Source organism: Jaculus jaculus, chromosome 14 (genome assembly GCF_020740685.1).
Source record: "Jaculus jaculus isolate mJacJac1 chromosome 14, mJacJac1.mat.Y.cur, whole genome shotgun sequence".
Taxonomy (NCBI): Eukaryota; Metazoa; Chordata; class Mammalia; order Rodentia; family Dipodidae; genus Jaculus; species Jaculus jaculus.
In genome coordinates this window covers 33,248,195-33,274,618 of record NC_059115.1, presented here as the reverse complement: position 1 = coordinate 33,274,618, position 26,424 = coordinate 33,248,195, and the positions used below count along the sequence as shown (strand labels likewise).

Genomic DNA, 26,424 nt, shown 5'->3' with positions numbered 1-26,424 from the left:
CAGCCAATTTCAGCAAAGAACCTTACCCTGAATGTGTGCGTTTTTCTTGCTGTCCCTATTCAATATCGGCCCCCTCCCTTCCTGTCTGAGCCAGCTGTCTCCAGTCCCCAGCACCTCTCAGCTGCTAACAGCCTGAAAGGCTTAATCTCTGAGAAGGACGCTCCGGGGCTGTGTTATCAGTTTTGCTTAATTCTGCATTTGCAGTGAGCTTAATCATCTGTATCAGACCTCACTCTGACTCACACACACTCTGGAGCTGAGAGCTGTCCCCGCTTCATCGGCCCCTCAGGGGCATCTATCAGTGGATGTGCAGAACGGCAAGGGTGGGGCCGGGGTGCGGTATTCTGCTGTTTGGAAGTAACACTAATGTTTCAGGAAAACTGAGTGGAATGTATCATGGCATTTCACCCCCACTGCCAACCAAATGGGTTGCAATGTCCCAGGTTTCTTTGTTAGTTTTATAGCATTGCTGTGGTAGTACCGTTCCTTGTTGCCACAACACATTCATAGATCAGGGTCTCACGTAACCCAGGCTGGCCTCAACTTCACAATGGAGCTGAGACTAGCCTTGAACTTCTGGTTATAGGTGTGTGCCATTATGTCGGGTTTATCCAGTGCTGAGGCCCGAGCCTGAGGCTTTGTGATACAAGGCAAGCACTCTATCAACTGAGCCACATCCCCAGTCCCACAGGACTCCTTTCCAATGGTTTCATCCTATTCCAACCAATGGCTGGGACCATCCCGCAAGTAACTACATCCTTCTGTTGGGCATCATATTGGTTCTGCTTCTCTACTTTTTTGAGTAACACAAGATTGAACTTATCTGTGGGTACCATGGGCAGTGTTGATGCATGGGTACATTGTATTGTGCCCAGGGCAGGGTAAGACATTTGTCATTTCTTTGTCCAAACATCCAAAATCCTTTCTTCTGACTTTTCTAAAATACATCGTTCAGAGCCGGGCGTGGTGGCTCACACCTTTAATCCCAGCACTTGGGAGGCAGAGGTAGGAGGATCGCCTTGAGTTCAAGGCCACCCTGAGACTACAGAGTTAATTCCAGGTCAGCCTGGACCAGAGTGAGACCCTACCTCGAAAAACAAAAAACAAAAAGCAAAAAAATAAAATAAAATAAAATACATCGTTCAGTATCATTCTCTAAAGTCAGGCTGCTGGGCAAAAGTTTTATTTTTGATTTTTATTATAAATATTGCTACAATGATCATTTTGAAGCTATGTTTCTTAACAGCTAGTGAGACCCTGAAGGAGAAATGGTAGTATTCTCCAACTCAGAGCACGGGCGGTCAGAGAGCCCTTCACAAACTGTGCATGTGCCCTGCAAGCGCTCATTGCTTCTTGACTTCTCAAGCCCTATCCAAACGTGATCACAAACAGTTGTTCCGGTCCATTGAAACCCCGCCCTTGACGCAGATACCATGAGGCAGCTGCATAGTAATAAAGACAAAAGAGGCAACAAGAGACCAATATTACCCTAAATATCCTAAATATATGTGAAACAAATAAAATCACTGGAGGGGCCTTATGAATTACAAAATGCAGTATCAGGCTACAGATCAGCTGGTTACCATAAAAATGGTATTTTTATTAAAAGTGAGCTGAGGGGCTAGAGAGATGGCTTGGCATGGAAGCACGCTTGCCCTGTAAGCATGAAGGCTCCAGAGAGCGCCCGCATAGAGAAAGCTGGGCATGAACACATAACCTCATCCTGTAGGGGTGGAGACAGGAGGATGAATAGGGCTCACTATTCAGCCAGTCTGACCAATGATAGCTCATGGTTCAGTGAGAGAAGCCACCACAAGGAAATAAAGCAGGAGAGTGGTAGAGGAGGACCCTCATTATTGCATTGCACAGGGGAGTGTGAAACTGTATACACATGTGCAAACACTACACATAAACACGGCATACCACAATACTATGCACACACATAAAAAGTGAACTGATAAAATCCATGCTAGCGATATGGAAGTTGTACACACGGCATCACTTGTCAGGAAAGGATTGCTATCACCAGGAAGAAGGTAAACTGTGCTCCACTGGGACCAGTTAGAAGCAAAAGCTGTCAAAAGAAAATGTATGTGTCTTCTAAATGTATTTCGTCTTTAAAATACATTAGCTATATTATGGAAACTAAAATTGCCCTATTTGAATAGGCTTTAAAGATCCAACATTCACTGAATACATTATATAAGAGGAGGCCTTCAAAAGATTTATTCAGTCAGTCCATAAATAATGACCAGTACCTCTGATTGGTTCTTCTGCTTAATAGTGAAATAAAAGACAGAAGCGGCAGCTGTCCTCAGAGGGCCACCCTGGACCAGATGAATCCCATGTGGGGTCCAACAGTCTATACTTTATGAAGACTTAAGTTACCTTCACATAAGCTCAAGTTTAAAAACCAGAGGAAAAATAACAGCAGCCCTTTCCAAACACAAGCCAACTCACACGTACACCCTGGGTGGACTGGTCATGGTCACTAGTCATGGGTAGTCTGGGAATGCATAGTGGAGTCCACAGAGCAAGAGTCATGTGAGCCATCCCAGAGACCCCTACTCCTGCTCTTGACAGACAGCCAGTGCTGGTAGATTCCCTAATCAGAGACCATTTTGTTGGCTTTCAGTTGACTTTCCAACAGACAGCATGAAGACAGACATACTTGCCTCCTGCCCTCTTTCAACCACTGCCTCTACCTCTTCCACATCAGACTAAGGAAAAGGGAGTGTGAGCTTCTCTAACATTCACTGGTGATTTAGCTAGTATTGAGGTTCAGGTGATGGAAAGGCCTAGAAGCCAAGACAGATGTTCAGTGAAATAAAGCAGTTCCCAGAGAAAATGAAAGCTGGCCTGCTAAGATGTCTAGGGTCCATTAACCTCCATAGCGAACTACAGCAGAGCCAGCTGCTGGAACACACTCCAGAGATAAGGGCTTCCCCACCTCTGAATATCTCTGCAAGTTCCCAGCAAAGGTTGCCTTCAGAAGGGAGCGGTGGGGAGAGAACGGCCTATTGACCCTCAAGGCTAAAAACTGATCACTTCCAAAGCTTGGAACTGGCAAAGAAACGTTACACAGGGGTATAATCACAGAGCTTGGTGTTTGTCACTAGGAAGGTAAGCTGACATCTACTCAAAGGAGACACTGCTTTTATGAGTGATGCTAGTGGAGCAGACTGACTCCTAAGTGGCCCCAGTAACAAGGATAAAGGAAAGAAATTAACATGTCTTGTATCCACCATGGGCCAAGCAATGTGCTAGACATTTTCAGGTGTATTATGTGCTCACAAATCTATGCCCTTTACAAAAGACAACGCTGGCCTTCAGACTCAGGTCTCCCAGCCTCCAGTAAAAAGGCTTCTTTTTCTAGTGACTATGTCACCATTAAGCCACTTTCTTTGGATTGGAGGATGGGTGGGAGAACTAGGAGGAAGGGTTACAACAAAAGCTATTTGTGAGGCTCTAACAAAAGATTATGCATGGCTGGGGCTTGCTGCTTTTGATGCTTTTGAAGATGACCAGACAGAGGCTAGAAATGTAACCATGGGAACAGCCATGGTGGGAGCAGCAGCCAAATTAGTTCACCCCAGAGGCAGTTGGGTTGGGGGCCCTGGAGACTTCCTTGATGAACAGAGAGGTTGGTGTCAGCTCCCACCTCATCCCCGCTCCCACAGCTGGGGCATCTGAAACTCAGCCCCCTCCCAAGACACCAGCCAATCCAAATGCCAGTCACTCTGGAAAGTCGAGGCTTTATCTCCCAGCAAGCTCTCATATCCACCCTCCTGAGATGGCCTCAGGATGAGAGTTCTCTAGATTGCCCTGCTGCAGAAAGTCCAGGTCCTAACCATAACCCATTTCTGGACCAGAATTCCCCTTTCCTGGAGCTCTGAACTGCATTTGCCTCACTCACAAACCTCCTAAATCCCTGCCTCCCCTCTGCTCACCTCCTGGACACCCTGTTTCCAGGAGCACCTCAAGCCTGGGCTGAGCCTGAATCTCCACTGAGCTTGCAGTTGACCCCATTTACCCCAGCCACAGCATCTCCCCAGCCAGGGCAGGGACACCATGGCCCCAGCCTCTGCTGTGAGGTTGAGAGTGACAGCTGTCAGCTGAGGCCCTCCCCACAGCATACTGCTCTGGGCAGAAGACAGCCATTTCTGGTGACAGGCAGACATGAGGTACAAAGTTGAGCAAACTCTCTCTAGTTTAGGACATCTCTAAAGGCCATGCCAGCCTCAGTCTCCCTCGTTATTAGGTCAGCTGAGTCGCCTGAAGTGTGTCCGAGTTTAGCCTCTGCTCTGCTCCTTTCTGCTGGCTCACACCTTCCACACATAAGCAGTCTCTGCTGAACCTGTTGCCCAGGAGTCTCTGACTCAGAGACTGATGCCCAGGGAACCCAGACTCACAGGGACAATGTACCAGGGCCCATGCCCCTTCTAGCTATGTCACTATAACCAAAACAGCCACCCACTCTCTCAAATTCAGAGTTACACTGAGCCCTGAAATTTGTATTCTAGGGCTAACTCTACCACATACATGCTGGGTGCTCTAAAGAACCTTAAACCTCTTTGAACCAGTTTCCTAGCTACAAATTTTCCCTGAACAGTGGGATAGCAATGTTAATTACCTAACTCACTTAACATTTCTTGAGAACTTACACTTCACCTAGATGTCACTGCCTCCAGGAAGCCTTTCCCAAAGTCTAAGGCAAGGACAGATAACTTACTTATGTTCCTGCTGCACCTGACCATAGCTCTAACCCAGCACATTTTAGCTATCTGATCTTTGCCTTGGAAATCCGAGAGATTAAGGAATGTGGTGTTAGACTTTATGGCCCTCTATGCCTAGCTTGGAGCCTAGCATAGGTGGTTCAAATTTTTGGAAATGTATTCCTTTAGTGATAAATCTACTTAGTGTTAAAAAGCACTCACAGCATCCCTTACAAATATCTTTCACAGCCAGGGTGTCATTTGAGTCATGCGGCAACTTGTACTTCTTCCTGCTCATGAAGACCAAAAAGCCACATTCACATCCGAGCCTGGGGAGATGGCTCAGTGGTTGAAGGTGTTTGCTTGAAAAACCTGCCAGCTTAAGTTGGATTGGGACAGTCCATGTCAAGCCAAATGCACAAAGTGGTGCATGCATCTGGATTTTGTTTGCAGAAGCAAGAAGCCTTGATGTGCCCATATATTCATCTAGCTAGCTAGCTACCTATCATCTATCATCTTCTTACAAATAAATAAAAGATTAAAAATACTCAAAGAACTATATCCAGATGGAGCCAGCTTTCCCACCTGCTAAGACAGAATCTCCCTCCATTCCCTCGCCTCCCACCAGACTCTAGGGAGATGAGTACAGATGCCCCAGGTTGCAGTTTGACAGCTTGGTCTTGGGCTTGTCTCCACCACCATCCAGAACTCATGTGGTTCTATGACTTCCCTCATTCAAAGACCACCACAGTGAAATTATCTGTATTCTGAGTCAGAATTCTTTGTGTGACCAATAAGAAAAAAAAAGAAAGAAAGAAAGAAAGAAAATCCAACCAACAGGGCCTCTGTGTGATACTCAACAAAGCTGGAGAAGGCAGAGGGCCCAGCAGGAGAGCCACCAAGGCAGAAGCCTCGGGCCTGGACATGCCTCTCTGGGCAGAGTGTGGGTGAGAAGCCACAGTGGAGATGCAGAGGTCGCAGACCACACCCTTGGCATCCTGGCTGCTGCTACCCAGCTCCCTCCTATGGCTTCTGCTCTGAACTTCTCTCTGTTTCCGTGAATATTCACCTGCTCAGCTCCCAGAATATCCAATCAGTCTCTATTTCCCTGTCAGTCATTTTATCAGATTAAATGCAGGGAATGAGAGGGGTATGCACACAAAAGCTCTTTTCCAACTGCAAAATACACATTATTTTTTCCTCTGCCCCATGGGCAGGAAAATTCCACACCCAGACATAGCACCAAACAGCTCTTAACTCTCCCTAAGGTCTTCCTTTTTAATTCTTAAATAAATGCATGATTTTTTTTTCCCTAAAGAAACCGCGATAATAGAGTTAGTAAGGCCAGAGCTGGAAAGGTTGACCCTCCCCACCTCAGCCCCAGCCCCAGCCTCCAGAAGAGTTAGGCTTTGACATGAAGAAATCTATTGTCATAAACCCCAGCAAAGTGAGATGCTGAAAATGCCCCTTTGTGAAGGAACCAGCACCTCAGGGCTATGCACTCCAGCCACAATGTGGGGGTCTAAGTTTTTTTGGCTTGCTTGAGCTTCCATGAGCCATAAACATTATCTCCATTTAGACTTCAGTGATGCAAACCATTTATGGATCTGGACCTGGGAGAGAGAGACTCCTTCAGAGCCCAACCTGGGGACAGAGCACCCCAAACATGGCTGGTGGTGCTCTGAAGAAATGCAGTGGGAAACTAACCAGCCAAAATATAAAGCAAGTCACATGTGTAATTTCAAATGTTCCAGTAGCCATATTACAAAAAAGGGTAAAATTAATTTTAATAGTATATTTTCTTTTTATCTGAAACTGTTACTACCTAAACACATAATCAGCATTGAATATTATTAGCAAAATCTTTTATAATCTTTTTATCCTGTGGTAAGTTCTCTTTTTATACTTATAACACTTCTCAGTTTGGACACACAACTGTGAATAGTACAGGCTGTGTCTAACTGGACCTGTGCTCCTGGGCCCTGATGTGGGTGCTATCATTATTATTTCATAGATGAGAGCCTAGGCTTCAACAGAATAAATAAGTTGGTGTCACTCCAATCTAGCATCCACACCCCTTGCTTCCTGGTCCTATATGCCCAGCATTTCCCTGTACTCAAACAAAACAGGATAAAAGCTATGGAAAAGGCACATTCAGTGTATATACAGTGCAGGCACAGTATTCAAAATAGCCAAAAGATGGAAGCCACCTAAATGACCATTGGCATATCAAGGGATAGAGAAAATGCAGCCCGTCCTTACAGTGAACTATTAGTCTTTAAAAAGGAAGAAAATTCTGGCACCTGCTACCAATGGATGGACCGTAAGGACATTGTGCTGAGTGAACTGAGCTAATGGCATGAGGCTGCACTCATAGAGATGGAAAGGAGAATGGTGGGGCTGGAAAGATGGCTAAGTGGATAGTGTTTGCCACACAAACATGAGAACCTAAGTGTGGCTCCCTACGCCCATGTCAAGTACAGGAGATCCGGCCTCAAAATGTAAGCCGAAGAACAACTGAGGAAGACACCCAATGTCAATTTCTGGTCTCCACATTCATGCATGCACGGAGGCTTACAGAAGTATGAGCACACACATACGAACATGTCTACACACACGTGCAGATGATACACATATACACAGGAAAGAAGGAAGGAAGGCAGGAAGGAAGGGAGGGAGGGAGGGAGGAAGAAAGGAAGGAGACAGAAAGAGAAGAAGAAAAAAGAAAGAAAGAAAAGACTTTTGGTAGCCAGAGTCAGAGAGAGGTTCACTCTGAGAAGATAAAACAAGTCCTTGAACTAGATAATGGTGACAAGGGCACACCAGTGTGAATGTGCTTAATGACATTAAGCTGTATGCTTTAAACAACCCTAGGGATGAGGGCTGTGGTGGTTTGATTTAGGCGCCCCCCCCATAAACTTGGATATTCTAAATGCTAGATTCCCAGCTGATGGAGATTTGGGAATTAACACCTCCTAAGGCAGTGTATTGTTGGGGACAGGATTATGGGCATTATAGTCACTGACCCCTTGCTGTTGTCCACCTGATGTTGGCCAGGAGGTGATGTCCATCCTCTGCTCATGCCATCATTTTCCCCTAGCATCATGGACCTTCCCCTTGAGTCTGTAAGCCAAAATAAACCTTTTTCCCACAAGCTGCTCTTGGTCCGATGTTTTCTGCCAGCAATGCAAACCTGACTACAACAGTGTAGTTGATACAGAGAAGTGGTGTCATTGCTGCTAGACACCTGACTGTGTGGCTTTTGTCCTTTTGGAGCTGCTTTGCAGTAGAATGTAGATGAATTTGAAGTCATGGCCCAAGAGGTGTCTTGCAGTGCTGTAAGTACAGCTTGATGGACTGTTTTGGTCAGCGTTGAAAGACCTGCATGCAGTAAGAACTATGGACTATGAGGTTTGGTTTATGAAGGTGAGAACGAGTTTGGCCTGGACTGGGCTAGAAGCAGTTTGTGTGAGAGGCTTGCTGTTATGCTGTTAAGCCCATGTCCTGAGAATTTGTGCAGGGTTGCATTGCATAGAAATGGACTGGTGTGAGTAGAGGAATATGTCACAGAAAAAATGAAATCTTTGGGCCAAAACTGTTGCCTGTTCAGCTGCAATTTTATGAGAGATTACAACCATTGAGATTGGGTCAGCTGATCTGCACTGGGGCAAAAGAAAGCATGCAGAGTCTTTGAAGGGGACTGAATGCTGAAGACTGTCCTGTTCTTCAAAGTCTACTTTATTCCCCCCTAGATTAACAATTGCACCCCACCTGGTATTATGGAGTATGAGAAATGCAAGAAAGGGAGGGCCATTGAATTTGCATCACAGTCTTGTGGTTTGGAAATGGCCATGGGCAGCGTGAAGCAGGTTTGCTGGTTGCCTGAATAGAGACCCAGCGGAGCCGTGAGGATGGACTGTAGGTTGCAGTGGAGACCCAGTAGTGATGCCCAGACCACATAGATGGCTGCTAAGGAGAGCTGCCAGCCCCAGATGAAGTTTTCCAGGACTGTGAGTACCTTAGCTGGAGGGGTGGAATTGGAACTGCAGAGACTTGTCTCTGGTTAGAATTACCAGACTGGACTTCCAGGTGTTGTGAACACTTCTGGGTCATGGGCCCACAGCTGTGGTTTCGGTGGTGGTGGTGGAGCGAGAGGCTTGGCGAGGTGGGCACCTCCTTCCAGGCTCCCAGCGGCCCTCACGTGAGTGCCCCACGGTGGGAGGTGCCTCCCATAGGACATCAATGCAAGCCTGAAAAAAGCAATTTCTTCCTCCTCAGCCATGGCATATCACTTGTACAGAAATACCACTTTGGGAAACAGTTGTCAAGAGAGCCTAGATGAGCTCATACAGGCTCAGCAGATCACCCCTCAACTTGCCCTTCAAGTTCTGCTTCATCTTTTAAGGCTATAAGCTCAGCCCTGGCCCACAGGGTCAGGAACAGAGTAAATTTCAGGGGCTCTCTAAATGTATAGATTCTGTGATAATGTATGGACTTTTGTATTGAATGGTATTGAATTCAGAGAAGTGACAAAACTTATTAAAGTGGATAAAGTGAAAATTATAGCCTGTAATGGCAAAAATACAGGCTCCAACGCCACAGAATGAATAAGATGGTGGCTTTTACTCCATCTCCTATTGCTACTCCTTGTCTTTGGAAGAGACTCTAATTTATTCTCACATTGCAAGAATGACCACACAGCTCTACCACAGAAAACTGCAGCAGAATGAATGAGGCCTGTAACTCTGTTTACTTATATTACCTTTATTTATACATACAGCATAAGCAAATTAGCTCTCTCTCTCCCTCTCTCTCTCTCTCTCTCTCTCTCTCTCTCTCTCTCTCTATCTCTATCTCTATCTCTCTTTTTCTGAGGTAGGGTCTTGCTCTAGCCCAGGCTGACCTGGGATTCACTCTGTAGTCTCAGAGTGGCTTTGAACTCACAGCAATCCTCCTACTTCTGCCTCCCCAGTGTTGTGATTAAAAGCATGTGCCACCACACCCAGCAAATTAGCTTTATTTAAATGACAAATCAAAAGTGATTGCTTTCCTAAGAACATTCTTTTTTTAAAAAAAAAAATTATTTATTTATTTATTTGAAAGTGACAGACAGAGAAAGAGGCAGATAGAGAGAGAGAGAATGGGCGAGCCAGGGCCTCCAGCCACTGCAAACGAACTCCAGACGCATGCGCCCCCTTGTGAATCTAGCTAACGTGGGACCTGGGGAATCGAGCCTCGAACCGGGGTCCTTAGGCTTCATAGGCGAGCGCTTAACCACTAAGCCATCTCTCCAGCCCCTAAGAACATTCTTTAATAAACCCTTTGAATATCTAAATAAAAATTTATCAGACTTGGAGACTTGTCATTGACTAGAGTTGTTGGACTTGGAGCTAAAGAGTTTGATGTTTGCCCTGGTTGTTTTAAATCTTGCATTGGTTGAATATTTCTTTGCTATGCCCAGTGGCATCTTTTTCAATATGAATGTTTATTGTGTGGGATTTTGGGTATCATGGCTCAGTTAAAAGACCTTGGATTGTGGGGATGTTTGAACATCATTGGGATTGATAAAAACTGTTGGGACCTTTAAAATTGGACTGAATACATGGCATTTTACATAATGTATGGTTATCAGTTTATAGGGTCCAGGGACAGAATGTAGTGGTTTGATTCAGGTGTTCCCTCATAAACTTAGGTGTTCTGAATGTCTAGGTTCCCAGCTGATATAGATTTAGGAATTAACACCTCCTGGAGACAGTATATTATTGGGGGCAGGCTTATGGGCGTTATAGCCATTTTCCCCTTGGCAGTGTTTGACACACACTCCTGTTGCTGTTGTCCACCTGATGTTGACCAGGAGGTGATGTTCTCCCTCTGTTTATGCCATTGTTTTTCCCCTACCATCATGGAGCTTCCCCTAGAGTCTATAAGGCAAAATAAACCTTTTTATTCCTGTAAAATGCTCTTGTTTGGGTGTTTTCTGACAGCAATGTGAACCTGATTGCAACAAGAGCCTAGCTCAGTGGTAGGGTGCTTGCCTAACATGTTCAAGGCTCTGGGATCACAAAACAAAGCCAGATAACAATTGCATGTTAAATAAGCTTTACCACAATTAGGAAAAAAATACAAGTCAGGTGTGCTGGCATGCCTTTAATCCCAGCACTCAGGAGGCTGAGATAGGAGGATTGCTATGAGTGTGAGGCCAGCCTAGGCTACAGAGTAAGTTTCAAGTCAACTTGGGTTAAAGTGAGACCTTGCCTCAAAAACAAAATGCATGACAGCCCATATTGATATGTTCAATTAAACACAAACACACACAAAATAAACATTTAAAAAATGCAACCTTTGTACTAAGTTCTAACTGAATTGTTAATAAAACAAGCCTGGGTATGAGGAAGACACAACTGAAACACGTAAGGAATGATGCAGCCAGGATTTGAACTCACAGAGTCTAATTCCTGAGCCTGTGTTTTAAATATGACCTCCCCCACAAAACCACTCTGGTGGTTCTAAATAGAAATAGAAATAATCCAGGGAGGAAATGGAAGTGACATTTGTTGTGATCTATTCTTAGCACAATAGTCACAACACCCCCTTTAAAAGGCAAACCATCCTCCATCACCAAACCAACCCCGAATCATACTCAACATATTTATCATGGCCCCCATCTCACAGACTTTGCATGATTGTGGCCACTCAACTCAGTGTCTCTCCCACCCTGTCTTCGCCTCTCTTTCTCCCCACTTTTGGCTCCTTGTGCCTGTACTACACCAGCCTTCTTTCATCTTCCTTAAGCCTTTACTGTCCACCTGAAGAGAATTTCCTCTGAGATCTGCCTGGCCAGCTCCTCGAATCTTTCAGATCTTTGCTCAATGAGTCCCTCATCCTAGAGTCCTTGTTCTCTCTCCCTCACAAAACAAGGCACACTTTCTGCCGCCCTCTGACCCAGCACCTCTACTCCCTATTTTCTTCATTTTCCTTCAAAGTATTTGTCATTTCTTGGCAGGATAGTATACCCCATTGCTCTATTTCTTAATCTTCTGCCTTCCCTGCTAAAAGGTAACTTCAAGAATCCAGGGGCTAAGGCTAGAGACATGGCTCAGCAGTAAGGCACTCACTTGCAAAACCTGAACTGGGTTTGATTTCCCCATTACCTACACCCCAGTAAACCAGATGCACAAGGGGCACATGTATCTGGAGTTCTTTTGCAGCAGCTAAGAGGCCCTGTGTGCCCATTCTCACTCTCTCTCTCCTTACAAATAAATTTAAAAAATTTTTTTTATTTTTTAAAGAGAGCAAGAACTTCCTTCTCTTGTTCCTTCCTATATCCCTAGACCCTAAAATGGAACCTGGCACGTAGCCATTGCTCAATAGATAGTTGTTGGATAAATGGATGGAGAAACAAATGCCTGGAGTGCTTCAGCTAATCCTCACATAGAGGACCCCATCCTGCTTCACCTTTGCCAGGGACTGGGGGTTTCAGGAATGAGAGGCTTGTGAATTCTGGAACTGGGCATGCCAGAACAAGCCAGCAGCCTATCATGATCGCACTGTGTTTGGTCCCATCAGCCCCATTTTCCAAGGAAGAAACTCATATCCTGAAAGCAAGAACCAGGGCTGAAACCACATGAACTCTGATCCTTATGCTCTTCAGTTTCTTAGTATTTAACAATATAAGTCTGCTCAAAACCTCACTTCTCTCAAAACCTAGTAGTTCAGGCCATGGTGGTACGTGCCTACCAGCACTTGAGAGGCAGAGGTAGGAGGACTTCTGTGAGTTCAAGGACAGCCTCACAGTACACAGTGAATTCTAGGTCAGCCTGGGATGCAGCAAGACCCTACCTCGAAACACCAAAAAAAAAGAAAAAGAAAAAGAAAAGAAAGAAAGAAAATCAATGGCGCCAACCACAACAAGCATGCATTCATTCACTCATTCAGCACCACCTCATGAGCTTCTTCCAGGGCCAGGTGCTGCTCTGGACTGCGAGGTTACAGCAAGGAGCACATAGTCCTGCTTCTGTGAGTTTTGCTTTTTTAAAAAAATACGTGTTTATTTTGTATGTTAGAAGTTTAAAACATTTACTTATTTAAGGGCCTGGGGAAAATTGCTCAGTGGTTAAAGGCACTTGCCTTCAAAGCCTGCTGTCCTGGGTTCACTTTCCTAGTACCTACAAAAGGACAGATGTACAAAGTGGTACATGCATCTGGGGTTTGTTGGCAGAGACAAAAGAGCCTAGTGTATTTCTCTTTCTCCTTCTCTCTCTCTCTCTCCCCCTCCCTCAAATAAATAGATAAAAATGTACTTAACAAAAATCTTTAATAACATTTTTTGAAAATGTAAAAATGTATTTTATTTGGTCATTGTGCAATACATATTAGGTCTTGTGTGTTGTTTGTTCTTTCTATATATGTTATTTTGCTTTGTTTTTGTTTCTTTGAGGTAGAGTCTCACTCTGGCCCAGGCTGACCAGGAATTCACTATGTAGTCTCAGGGTGGCCTCAAACTCTCAGCAATCCTCCTACCTTTGCCTCCAAAGTGCTGGGATTAAAGGCATGTGCCTCCATGCTGTGCCAAATATGTTATTTTGTATTCTTTGGTCTACCTCTTCTCCCATTCCACCCATAGTAACAAAAGTTTTATTCTCTATTTTTTTTTTGTTTTTGCTTTTTAAAGGATTTCACATGTAATTGATATTCTGTCTGAACATTTACATAGTTTTAGATTTAGATAAGTTAATTTATTCTCCAGTTCTATATTTTAACATGTTTTTTCAATTTCACACAGAAGTGAGATCATACCATATTTTTATTTATGTACCTGGTTTATTTCTCTCAGCATGCTATTATCCTATGTTGGAGCAAATGGTAGGATCCCATGGTTTATAGCTGAATAGTATTCCATTGTGCAGGCACCATGTGCATATGTGCCAGTTTCTTTCTCTTCCCTTCAACAGACACTCAGGTGATCTCCACACCTCTGCTGTAGTGCTAATGATCAGGGATCCAGAGTACAGGCCTCTTACAAGGTGGTGGGCTCATCTCCTCAGGGTCCAGCAAGTTGCCTGTACTACCCCACAGCTCCTTCTGCTGAAAGTCCTACAGAGAGGATAGCAATAAAGACAGCTGCACACCCAGATTTGGCTCCCTCCTAAGGTCTGCTATGTACAAACTCTGGGCAAGCCACAGTCTCCTTATACTACTTTCCCTGTAAAATAGGGCAGGCAATTCCAGCTCTAGCATCTATGGTGAGAATGCAGACCAATCTGCATGTCATATTCTGGGCTCGAGGTGTAGTCCCTCACACAGGAAGCTGGTCAGGGTGTGCTCTTGGGTTCAAACTCTCTGGAAGGAAAAATCACGAAGCAGGATCAGGCAGTGAGGAGCCCAGCGACCAAGCAGTTCCAGCGAGGCCTTGACATACTCCTGGGGCAAGCTCGAAGCTAAGGTGATGCTTCATGGTTGTCCCAGACAACAACCTTCCCTAGTGAGAAGGGTCATAATCTTGGGTGACACTGTTTCCATCCAAGTAGGCATTTCTCCAAGAGGATGGACAGACAACCAGCAGACAGTCATCAACCAACAGTAGAACCCAGGTCCCTTCAAGCCTGAAAACACAGTACCTTTCGAATCTTGTATATCATCCAAAAACCCATGAGCTGAAGGCTTGGTACCCAGGAAGGGGCTATGAGGAGGCAGAAGAGTCATCAAGAGGCAGTGCTGAGTGAAAGCATTTAGGTTACTGGGGGTGTGTCCCAGGAGGGGATTGTGGGATCCCAGAACCATTCATGCTGCTTGCGCTTGCTCTCCCTCTCCCTCTCCCTCTCCCTCTCCCTCTCTCTCTCTCACTTCCTGCACCTGTGGTAAGAAGTTTGGCTCCACCAAAATATCCTGCTATGATGCTGCCTCCCCACAGACCAAAGTGATTATGTACTGGAGCCAGAACAAACCTTTTCTCTTTATAATTACTTCAGGAGTTTTGTTATAGCAACAGATATCTGCCTATCACAAAGGGAATCTCCATATCAAAGGAGTACTTGTTGCTTTGTTTTTGTTTTTTGAGACAGAGTATCACTATGTAACTTAAGGTTGGCCTCAAACTCATACTCCTTCTGCCTCAGCCTCCCAAGGGCTGGGATTAGAGGTGTGCACCATTACAGCTGGCTGATCACCCTGTCTCCATATGTTACATGTAACACACAGAATAAGTGTCCAGAAAATGATGCTGTTATAATAGAACACACATCCCTGAACTCCTTCCACACTGCCTCAGCTCTTTATCTGAACCTCTACCCTTATTCAGTCATTCTCAAATGGTTCCCATCTGCACATCATTGGAAGTTGTCCCCACGTTGATCTGTCTCTGTTGCCTTCCCCATAGTTGCACATGGGACACCAGGCTTTCATGGATGACTGATGACAGTATGTGTCTCTTCTCCCAGATCCCCAAGATTACTGTGGCTTTGCTCACGGTCTTTCGGGGCCGGTGTGGTGGTTTGATTCAGGTGTCCCCCATAAACTTAGGTGTTCTGAATGCTAGGTTCCCAGCTGATGGGTATTTGGGAATTAATGCCTCCTGGAGGGAGTGTATTGTTGGGGGCGGGCTTATGGGCTTTATAGCCAGTTTCCCCTTGCCAGTGTTTGGCACACCCTCCTGTTGCTGTGGTCCATCTTATGTTGGGCAGGGGGTGATGTCCACCCTCTGCTCATGCCATCGTTTTCCCCTGCCATCGTGAAGCTTCCCCTCGAGCCTGTAAGCCAAAATAAATCTCTTTTTCCCAGAAGCTACTCTTGTTGGGTGATTTCTACCAGCAATGCGAACCGGACTGCAACAGCCGGCATGTCACCACTCCTACTCATCTTAATCTACTCACCTGTGGTGTCCCTCAGCCAACTCTCCCTGGCAAAGCAACACTTGAAACCATTCAGGTGTTTCATCTGAAGCTGGAGGCTCTTTCTTTCCCTACTACCCCATGTCTCCCTCCACCGAGCCAAAATCCAATTACCAGCAGCTAGCCAACTTCTGCCACATGGAAAGCCGAAAACCCAGAAGGGTCTCGGGGACTGGGCCCTTCTCCTGCACTCATGGCAGACTTTGCCACACTCAGAAGCCTTCCCTTTTCATTACAAGAGAAAGTTTGGGAAGGTTGAGACTAGAGCCCACTGATCTTGCCCCCCAAGCCCAGCCAGAGGTCTTCCGGCTCACTGGGCCACCTTGCTGAGGCTCTGGTCCTTCTCTAAATCCCAGCAGAACGTCTCCCAATGGAGAAAGTGGGGCCAGTCCAGCCAGTGCTTTTGCAAGGGGGGAAGATGGGAATACAGGTCTACTGTCAGGAAAACCTGAATCTAAATTCCATCTCCACATTTGCTGTATAGCTTCGTGCAGTTACTTCAGTTCCATGTGTTCTGTTCCATAGGGAAATGACTATACTTGCCTCACAGAGTTATGGCAAGATTTCACAGCAACAAATGCCAGGCCATGTGCATTCAGGTCATGTTCACGGTCAGCACTGTGACTAGCCAGGGTCCAGAAGGCCACCAAATGCAGATTCCATTCTCAGATTTCACACTGACATAGAGAGGCCATGCTTAAGTGACATCAAAACAATTGAAAAGCAAATGTTGGCAAAGGTCTCTAAGTCAGCCAGATGTTTGTCAGCTGGAACACACATTTCTCAGCTCGCCTTCCCCCACCACTGCTCTACACTTCTCACCTCCTTCTGGGGATATGATGAGTAACTAAGCGATATTGCAAAATGCACACAAGGTTCCTTTCCTAACAGATATAATGACCCTAAAATGTAAAACATCTGTACAGAAGCACTACCATGAACAGAGCTAGGGAGGAGATAAACTGAGGGTTGAAAAAATAAAAACTTACAGTACATTTTCTAAGAGAAGAGCCAATTTTCTAAAACACAGTCATTTCAAAGCCATAGCAAAAGATAAACAGCCCAACAGAAAATGAATTTAAAAAACATAAAAAGTCAACAACCTATCTAAGAATGAGAGGAATGGCAATACAGATGACAATAAGAGATTGTGGAAGATCTGCAACCTGGCCCACACTGACTTTCACTCATGGGCATTGTAGGAGGCTGGAGCAACTTGTCTTAGAAGTTAATCTGATACTAGCTATTGAAATTTCAAAGGTTTACATCTGTTAATGCATATGTCTTTCAAAAACATTCACCAAGCAGAGTATGGAAGATAAAGCCTTTAATCCCAGAACTTGGGAGGCTGACGTTGGAGGATCATCATGAGTTTGAGATCAGGTCAGTCAGACCCTACCTCAAAAAAAAAAATCGCCAATATTTACAAGGATTTCCAATATAGAACTATTTATATTGTCAAAGCAGTCCAAAAGTGAATAAATGGTTTAGCTAAACATGGTGGCATAAGAAGCAATAACATGAGCACACAGATTCTGACATGACAACATAGCAACATCACTCACAACAGCCCCAAACTGGAAACAATCTTTATGTTGACCAACTCATACATAGATAAACAAAATGAGGTATAACCTAACTTGGGATAGTATTCAGCCATGAAATGGATACACATGGATACTTACAACATGGATAAACTTATAATGAACCTTAGAAAACAGTTTGCCCATTAAAAATAGAGATTATCATTGCTTGTCTTTGCAATGCCCTTACAAGGTACAGAGACAGGAAATAGATTCTCGACTGCCTTGATGAGAATGAGATTGGGTGACTGCACGGGCCTATTAGGCACGCAGGGTCTTTGAGAGGTGATGGAGATAACCATTAGATGATGATGTTAGCTTCATGATTCTGAGATTTTTCAAAAGGCCAATGAGTTGCCAGTCTGGTGGCTCATGCTGTAACCCCAGTATTGAGCATTTGGAGGCTCAGGTAGGAGGATGATCATAAGTTTGAGGTCAGTCTAGGTCATATGATGTAACAGTATCTCAAAAAAGGGGGAGAGAGCCAGGCATGGTGGGGTACACCTTTAATCCCAGCACTTGGGAGGCAGAGGTAGGAAGATCGCCATGAATTTGAGGCCACCCTGAGACTACATAGTTAATTCCAGGTCAGCCAGAGCTAGAGTGAGACCCTACCTGGAAAACAAAACAAAACAAAATAAAACAAAAAGCAGGGGAGAGTTGAAGACATGGGCCAGTGTTTAAAAGCACTTGTTTGCAAAGCCTGACAATCTGGGTTCAATTCCCCAGTTCCTACATAAAGTCAGAGGCACAGAGTGGTTCATTTGCAGTGGTAGGAGGCCCTGGTACACCCATACTCACTCTGTCTGTCTTCTCTGTGTCTCTCAAATAAATAATTTTTTTAAGAAAGGGAGGACAGTCAATGAGCTCCATACTTAAGAAGAGTAAATATTATGGTGCAAAATTTATGAAACTTGGTAAAAAAATAATAGACCAAGGGAGATCAATAACTTGTCACATACCAACATTTCCAAGACAACATGTTAATTTTTTTTAAAGAAGCAAATATAAGTAGAATAATTATAATGTATGTTAGTAATACTTTGAAAAAATTCTGGAGGAATAAATACTAAACTGGTAACAGTGATTGATTTTCCTATATAACAGATGTAATGGATAATAAGGGACATTAAAAATGTTTCCCTCTTCTTCCTCCTTCCAGTTCTCACAGAGCCTCGCTATGCCACCCAGGCTAACCTCAAGCTCTTGATCCCCTTGCCTCAGCTTCTGAAGTACTAGATGACAAGCACATGCCTTTGCACCTGGCTTACATTTTACTTTATTTATGGTCTGTTTTGTGTACATCTTTTCTTTGTTTACTTGTATGATTGTTTATTTGTTTGTTTTGTTTTGTGGTGCTAGGAACTAAGTGAAAAGCTCCAGCCCTCTTTTTGCTTTATTGTGAGACAAGTCTCAAGTCTAGTCTTGAACTCACTCTAGTCAAGAGAGGCCTTGAACTTTTGATCCTTCTGTTTTAGCCTCCAGAGTAGCTGGGGTTACAGGCATGACCCACCAGGCCCTGCTTGATTTCTTGAGATTAACTATTTTAGTTCATGTTTATACTGTATCAGTAAACTGTTGTGGGGAATGTAGGCACTGTTCTTATTATCTAAAAGCACATACCTGGGCTGCATACACTGGGCAAAACCCCAGAACCCATGTAAAGCCAGTCGTTACAGCTCAAGAATCTCGAATTCCAGCATGCCTATGTCGAGAAGAGAGGCAGGACTAGGAAAACCAGCACAGCACTGAACAAGAGACCCTGCCTCAAACAAAGTCAGTGGAGGACAAATACCGAAACTGTCCACTGACCTCCACATGCATGCCCACGTGCACAGTCATACACACCCACAGGTCATACATACGCAGCAAAACATGCCACACATAAATACTAAAATAAATAGGTGAACAGAAGGGGTTGAAAGCTGACTACTTGGATACTACTTAGTCTCTGTTGAAGACACCACATCTGGTTGCAAGCTGTATGGAACCTCTAATTCTCCAGGCTCTTCTGTGGCACAGGGGAAAGTCTAAAACCATCCAGCTCTGTCTTTCACTAGTTCCAAGTTCTCCAAGCAAAGTATGACTAATTTGGCTTCCCAGCCACCTTAGAACTGGAAGAACAAGAGCCCTTGGAGCAGGGCATCGGTGTATCTTACATTACCATGGTTCATAAAGCAACTTCCTGTAGATTCTTTGAGGCGCTAAAAAAAATTTGGTTATTCTTTGCCAAAATACAGAGACACTAGGAAGTCCTGGTGGAAGTGCCTGAGTCTGGATTTCTCTGAGCTCAGATTCTGCCAGCTCTACCCACTTAAATGCTGTTTTCTTAACTTTTTTGTTTGTTTGCTTGTTAGTGTTTTGTTTTGTTTTGTTTTGTTTTGTTTCCAAAGTAGGGTCTTGCTCTAGACCAGGCTGATCTGGAATTCACTATGGAGTCTCAAGATGGCCTCCAATTCACAGCAATCCTTTACCTCTGCATCCCAAGTGCTGGGATTAAAGATGTGTGCCACCACACCCCACTTTTCTTAACTTTTGATTGAAGTGTAATTAAACATGCAGAAAAGCATACATATTTTCTGTAGTATTTTAAAGAAGATCCCTAAGTCTCAATGAAAATCTCTCTGCCTCCCTTCTCCTGATCAGAGGTGACTAAGGAGCTAAGCTAGCAACAGCCCATCAGCCCCACTGGCTCTATCACACTTGAAGTCTGGATAAAGGGCATAGGTGTATTATAGGTGGTGGCCATTGTTTCTCAACCCCAAGAGATGCTCCCAAATCATGTGGCATCATCCATGCATGTGACAGTTAATCTCTACTGTCAGTTTGACTGGATCAGGAATCAAGTAAGGTCTGTGGAGGCATGTTCAGGAAGGGTGAACTGGAGGGAAGAACCTCCCTCAGAGTAGGCAGCTTTTCTGGCAGCAGCCTATATTCAAGAAGGTTCCAGTAAAAAGTGAGCTTTGCTCTGCCTGCCGTCACCCCTTGCTGGGGATGCATCTACTCTGTTGCTGCCACCCTTCATGGACATCGGAACCCAGTTTCTTTGACCTTCCAACAGACTGAAGACCAGTACCTTTCCAGGAATCTTCCAGGCCTTCCTCCCCAGCCTGGGACACCTAACACATCCAGCCTCATGGATTGAGTAGCTACTGTGTTCTCAGCCACTCCAGCCTGCAGACAGCCATTGTTAGACCACCAAGCCTGTATCCTATAAGCCAATCTACCCCCTCCCTAGTATATCTTCATTCTATAGGTTCTGTTCCTCCATAGAACCCTGCCTAATACAATGTCCTGGAGAACAGGGACTGAGATCAGCTAGCTTCCCAGAAAGGAATTTCTACAGCCAGTGCAGTGAAGAAGAATGGAGCAACCCCATGCAGCCACAAGCTTGTGAGGGCAGGAATAGCATTCCATTAACCATACAAACCCAGGGCTTGGGACATGGTAGACCTTCAAGAAATGTTTCGTACAAATACATGTTGATTGGCTAGAAGAGGGAAGGGGAAGCCAGAGCATCCTGGGCAATCCTGGAACAGCAGGTCACAAAGCAAAATTCCCCAGAGCTTGGGAAGGGCTGCTAGTTCAGACTGTGCTTTGGAGGCAATAGATGTAAAAGCTAATTTCTCCATGCTCATGCAACTCCATACCAAGGAAAATTACTCTGTGAATAGAGCCTTGGCCAGATTGGAGGCCTCACTTCCCAACCTGGTACTTTTGCATGGGGCAGGGGAGACATGTACAGCCAATACAGGTGGCTTTGTGCTTCTATGCCTTGCACCCATAGGAAAAGTCCATCGTGTCGATGGTTTCTCTGCTGGCTTATGGTTCAGCGTGTCCACAGGCCAGAGTGATGTCAAGACCAATGTCCTGGGAAAATCTCCTCAGAGTCAACAAACACATTGAAACATAAAACCCCAACCTCTGTATCAAAAGGAACTACAGAATCAGCTCTCAACCCACTTCTTCAAGTGCCCTCATGCTCCAGAGAGAGACCAGATGGGCAAAAGGAAAATGGGTCACTTACATCAGGATACTACTGTTCTCACATGAACACACACATCATAGATGCTCCAAGGATGCCTGCATCAGTGCACATTCTATTTTTTATTTTATTTTAGCACAGATATGTATGTATGTTACACACATGTGTAGGTATGCATGCTCATATATGTGTAGGCACATGTGTGTGTGTGCGTGTGTGTGTATGTGTAGAACCGAGGTTGCCATTGGCATCTTACCTTATTTTTGAAAGTGTCTTTTCCTTTGAACCCAGAGCTCACTAATTCAGCTAGACTAACTAGCCATCAAGTCCCAATGATCCCTCTGTCTGTCTCCCAGGGCTGGGATTACAGGTGAGTGCAGCCACATGCAGCTTTGATGTGGTGCTGAGGATCTGAACTCAGGTCCTCGTGATTGGATTGCAAGTGTTTTCCCCACTGAGCCATCTCTCCAGAGGAGTGCCTGTGCATTTTTTGACTACTGCAGTAGTTCCCTATTAGTCTCACTGCTTCCCCTTGCCTACCAACAATCGGTATCCACATTCTTTTATTTGGGGGGGGGGGTTTCAAGGTAGGACCTAACTCTAGCCCAAATTGACCTGGAACTCACTCTGTAATCCCAGGCTAGCCTTGAACTCACAGTTATCCTCCTACCACTGCTTCCCAAGTGCTGGGATTAAAGGTGTGTGCCACCACATCCGGCTCTATGTCCACATTCTAAAGCAGAAAAATTGTTATGTCACCTCTCTGCTTCAAATCTCAAATACGGGGTATCCCTAATCCAGTCAAACAGTCAGCTGACATTCGCCATGTCAGTGCTGAACAGAAAGGTGTTCCATGTAGGCAAAAGCACACACCTCGGGCAGGATCTACACCCAAGCCCCAGTTGCACCACTAACTCACTAAGGGCATCACAGGAAAATATCCTCCCTTCACTGGGCCTCATCTGTCACATGAGGGTTTAGAGAGGGTGGCCCTTTTCAGTTCTGTGTCTCTAGTGTTTGAAGGCAAAATGGCTTAGATTCCATTGAGCCCAAAGAAGAATGACTACCTACCTTTGTCTGGGTAGAAAAGATGAAATGTGGGAGGCTGGAGCTAGAAGCGCTGCCCTTCTGAAAGCACCTCCTGGGCCCTCCAGTTCTCTCTGTTTTAATTGTTTCAGTTTGTTCATTTTGTTGAAAATGAGCATAGACATGCAGCATAACCCACTCATGCATTGAAGTATTATAGAGAGAAAAGTATGTCTGCCCCCCAACTACTCAGCTCTCCTTCCCTGAAGACCACTTCACTTAATCCTCCTAGAAAAATTAGATTCACATTTTCTTTGAATCGAGTCTGAGAAGATAGTTTTGAATTTATTTTGGATTTTGTGCCTTTAACTCTCTGGTCCAAAGAGTGAGAAATCTGATCATGCACTGTGTGGTTAGTTTCCTACAATGAATTTTCCTTATTAGTCATAGTTTCTCTTTGAAACTCTTGATAGAGATACAGCCGCTTTCATCGCTGTGTATCCCCTCTCGCCAAAGTTCTCTGGCCTTCATTTGCAGCAGGGGATTCCGTGAGCACAGATCAAGGTTGAGATGCAGTGGGAAGGGGCTCATTTTACTTAATGACTTCTTGAATGGGTTCATAGCTTCATGTTTTCTTCTGTCTTGGAGCTTAACACAATCCTGAAACTAATGACTTCACTTCTCATAGTATTTAAAAGGTTTGCTCTGTGAAGGGGATGCACCGTTGTTGGTAGTCAACTGAAGAGAGAACAAGATTGAGAGACAGAAATCCTGGATCTGAGCACAAACCAAGTATCTTTCCTGCCTTTGGATGTCGGAACTCCAGGGACCCTGTTCAGGTTCTCAAGGACTTATAGCGGTAGCCTCCTGGGTTTTCGGGCTTTGGCCTTTTGGCTCAAGAATGACCCCACTGGCTTTTCTGCTTCTGGGTCCTTCCATTTGCACTGATTCACATACCCATTTTCCTGGTTCACCAGCTTACAGACAGGCAGCATAGGACTTTTCTCAACTTCCATGATTTCAAGAGCTAGTTCCTCTATCTGTCCTCTGGTTCTGCTTATCTGAAAAGCCATGACCAAGATGAGGCAAACACCACATTTTTTAAGTATTAGCCCTCCCCCAGGCCATTATCTTAAGTTTTTCCTTACAGATCTGTTTACTTCCTCAGCCCCTTTGGAAATAAGAAATCTGCTTCTCACCTGGAAACAGGGCTACATCCCAGCCCCAGGGAAGGCAAACTATGTGGGGTATGTTTGTTGGTGGTTGGAGAGGACCCAGTAAACATCTCCTTCACGTGACCAGGCCCAAAGTGAAGAGCTGTCCTGCCCCAGTTGCTCTGTGGAATGCTTCCCTCCCCACCATCTCTGCATTTCTCCTCAGTCCTCTCCCACCTCCTTCCCATGCACAGGCAGGCAAGGACGGATGGGGACAAAGCAGATGCCTGGTACCACTGGCTGTGTGTGCGACAGAATCACATGAGTGAGCAGCATCTGGAGGAACTGTGAAGCTCCATCACGAGCAATCCTTACAACAATCCCAGGGAAAAGATGCATTCTGACTCGACAGATGAAGAAACTAGGGCACCACAAGGGTAAGTCACTGCCCAAGCATAGATAAACATGGACAAGACCGCCGCTTTATTCACAAGAGCCAAAAATGCAGGAAGTAGCTCGAGCATCTACTGACACACAAATGGATATATGGTGTGATCCGTCTGTACAATGGAATATTGTTCAGCCTGAAAAAGAAAGGGATTTTGACACATGCTACTATGCAGATGAACGATGAAGCACTATGCCAAGTGATATAAGCCAGCCACAAAAGACACAAACGGTATGACTCTACTTACTTCTATGATATACTTTGAGTAGTTACACTCATAGAGATGGAAGGTGAAAGAGTGGTTTCAGGAACTGGGGAAAGTGAAATGAGAGTTAGTGTTTAATGGGGATGGAGTTTCAGGATGAAAACAGTTCCAAAGATGAATGGTGGTGAGGAACACCCTGAACTGAACACTTAAAATGGTTAAGCCAATAAATTTTGTGTACTTTACCACAAAAAAAAAAAAAAAAGAATTTTGAGAAGGCTGGTACTTGTTAACTGAGTCTCTCAAATTCAAAAGCCATGCTTCTTAAGTAATACCCCAGATCCAGGACCTAAATGAAAACATTGCTACTTTTGAAATAAATTAAGCTGTAGAAAATTTAAACTATAATAAAAGCCCCCCATGGCCCAGTGCTGTGCCTCAAGGGCCTTCTTAGAATGCCAGATTGCTTCTTTGAGACCCTCAGGAGTTGTGCTGCGTTCTCACGGGTCTTACCTTGGATAAGATTTCACAGTCCAGTAAATTATTTTTTCCCTTCAAAATGAAGGGGAGGGGTGTTGCGTTTAGATTGGGGATGTCCAAAGACCATGTGTGAAAGACTTAGTCCCCAGCTTCATCCTATTGGGAAGTGGTAGAAACTTCAAGAGGTAGGGCCTAGAGGTGCTTTTCTATCATTGTGTCTGTGTCCTCTCAGAGGACTATGGGATCCCGATTTCTTTTTCTCTCTTCTGCACCCCAGCCATGAGGGGAGTCACTGGGCTCACCCACCACGTGTCCCTGTCATGATGTGCTGCTGCAGCACAAGCCCAAAAGCCATGAGGCCAAACCAGCCATGAGCTGAAACCTCCCCATCTGTGAGCTATGGTAAACCTTTTCTCTTCATAAGCTCATTGTCTCAAATGCGCATTACAGCGATAGGACTAACACAGGAGGTATTCAAAGAGGAGCTACCTTTACAAAGGTCATCGGGTAAGGAGGTAACACCTCTCCAGTTTAAGGAAGGGCAGTTACACATCAGAAATAAAGAATATAAACTAGAATGAAGGGCAGGTCTTTAATTATAAACAGTTAGCTTTGGGGGAAAATCTCTACATTATTTTTATTTTTCTTGTTGCTCCAGACTGGAGGATGCGCCAAGAAAGTAAAGCGGGGTTGGAGGGATGGCTTAGCAGTTAAGGCATTTACCTGCAAGGCCAAAGGACCCAGGATCATTCCTAGGATCCATGTAAAGCCAGATGCACAAGATGGTGCATGCGTCTGAAGTTTGTTTTCAGTGGCAGGAGGCCCTGGCATGCCCAGTCTTTCTCCCTCCCCCATCTCTCTCAAATAAATAAATATTGGGTGGGAGGGGGGAGAATGTAAAGTCGTCTGGAGAACCTTTATGGCAGGCAATTTCAGTGTAACAGAAGACCTGAGACATTTGGACCTCGCTGCATTGGGTCACGAGTCTGCCCTGCAGGTCTCAGACTAGTTGAAGCTAAACTGCAGAGGCTGGGTGGGGACAAGGGAAGAAGAGAATGATGACCACGCAAAGGAGGCAGCGAGTGATCCCGGCCTATGCTAAAGTTCCTCCTCCCATGGTAAGCATCAGCTTCTGGGCATTGGTGCCTCAGTAAGAGGAAGCCCTGAAGCTCCGGCTGCACAGGCACAAGGAAAAGCCAACCCCGCCTTTAGTGCAGTCAGTGTTCTGGCCTCTGAGAGCTCAGACCACTTAGCCCTTAGCTTGGGCAGCAGCTTTTAAGAGGGCCGTTCATCCCTGAGGAAGTTTTTTTTTTTTTTTTTTAAGTCTTTTTATTTTATTTTATTTGAGGGAGAGAGAATGGGTGTGCCAAGGCCTCATCTTCTGCACATGAACTCCAGATGCATGTGCCATCTTGTGCATCTGGCTTACATGGGTCCTGGGGAATCAAACCTGGGTCCTTTGGTTTTGCAGGCAAGCGCCTTAACTGCTAAGCCATCTCTCCAGCCCCTCATTCAGAAAGTTTAATCAGTGGACAGCAGACCCCAAACTGATCTCCTTCTGTGTGGAAAGCCACCTTAGAAAATGCTTCTATAGGACAGACTCCAGCCTGAACAGCCAGATTTGTCTGTCCGTCAAAAACTGGTGGCAGAGAAACAAGTTCAGGACTGACCTGAGCCAGTCAGAGACCCTTTAGCAGTGCTTAAGGATAAAAGGAGAAAAGCATGCATATAAGAGAGCGAGGAAAGAAAATGGAAAAGTGGAAGGGAAGGGGGTAAGGTACGGGAGAGAGAGAAACAGTCATAGAGATCAATGTTCATTTCCAACAGTTTTAGGACATGTAGGAACACCGTGTACCTATCGTGGAGTATAAGTATGAAAAATAGATGGCTCTTTGAGAAAGAAGAATTAAAAAACTGTGGAGAGAGAAGATGAAAGAATGCA

General features: G+C 44.9%; 1 protein-coding gene and 1 pseudogene across 4 annotated transcripts in view; one reads left to right on the top strand and one right to left on the bottom strand.

Moving 5' to 3' along the window:
• Srgap3 (SLIT-ROBO Rho GTPase activating protein 3) overlaps positions 1-26,424 on the bottom strand; it is a 273,622-nt gene that overhangs the window by 217,307 nt on the left and 29,891 nt on the right. The window lies entirely within an intron of this gene.
• LOC101606529 lies at positions 8,996-9,322 on the top strand (annotated as a pseudogene).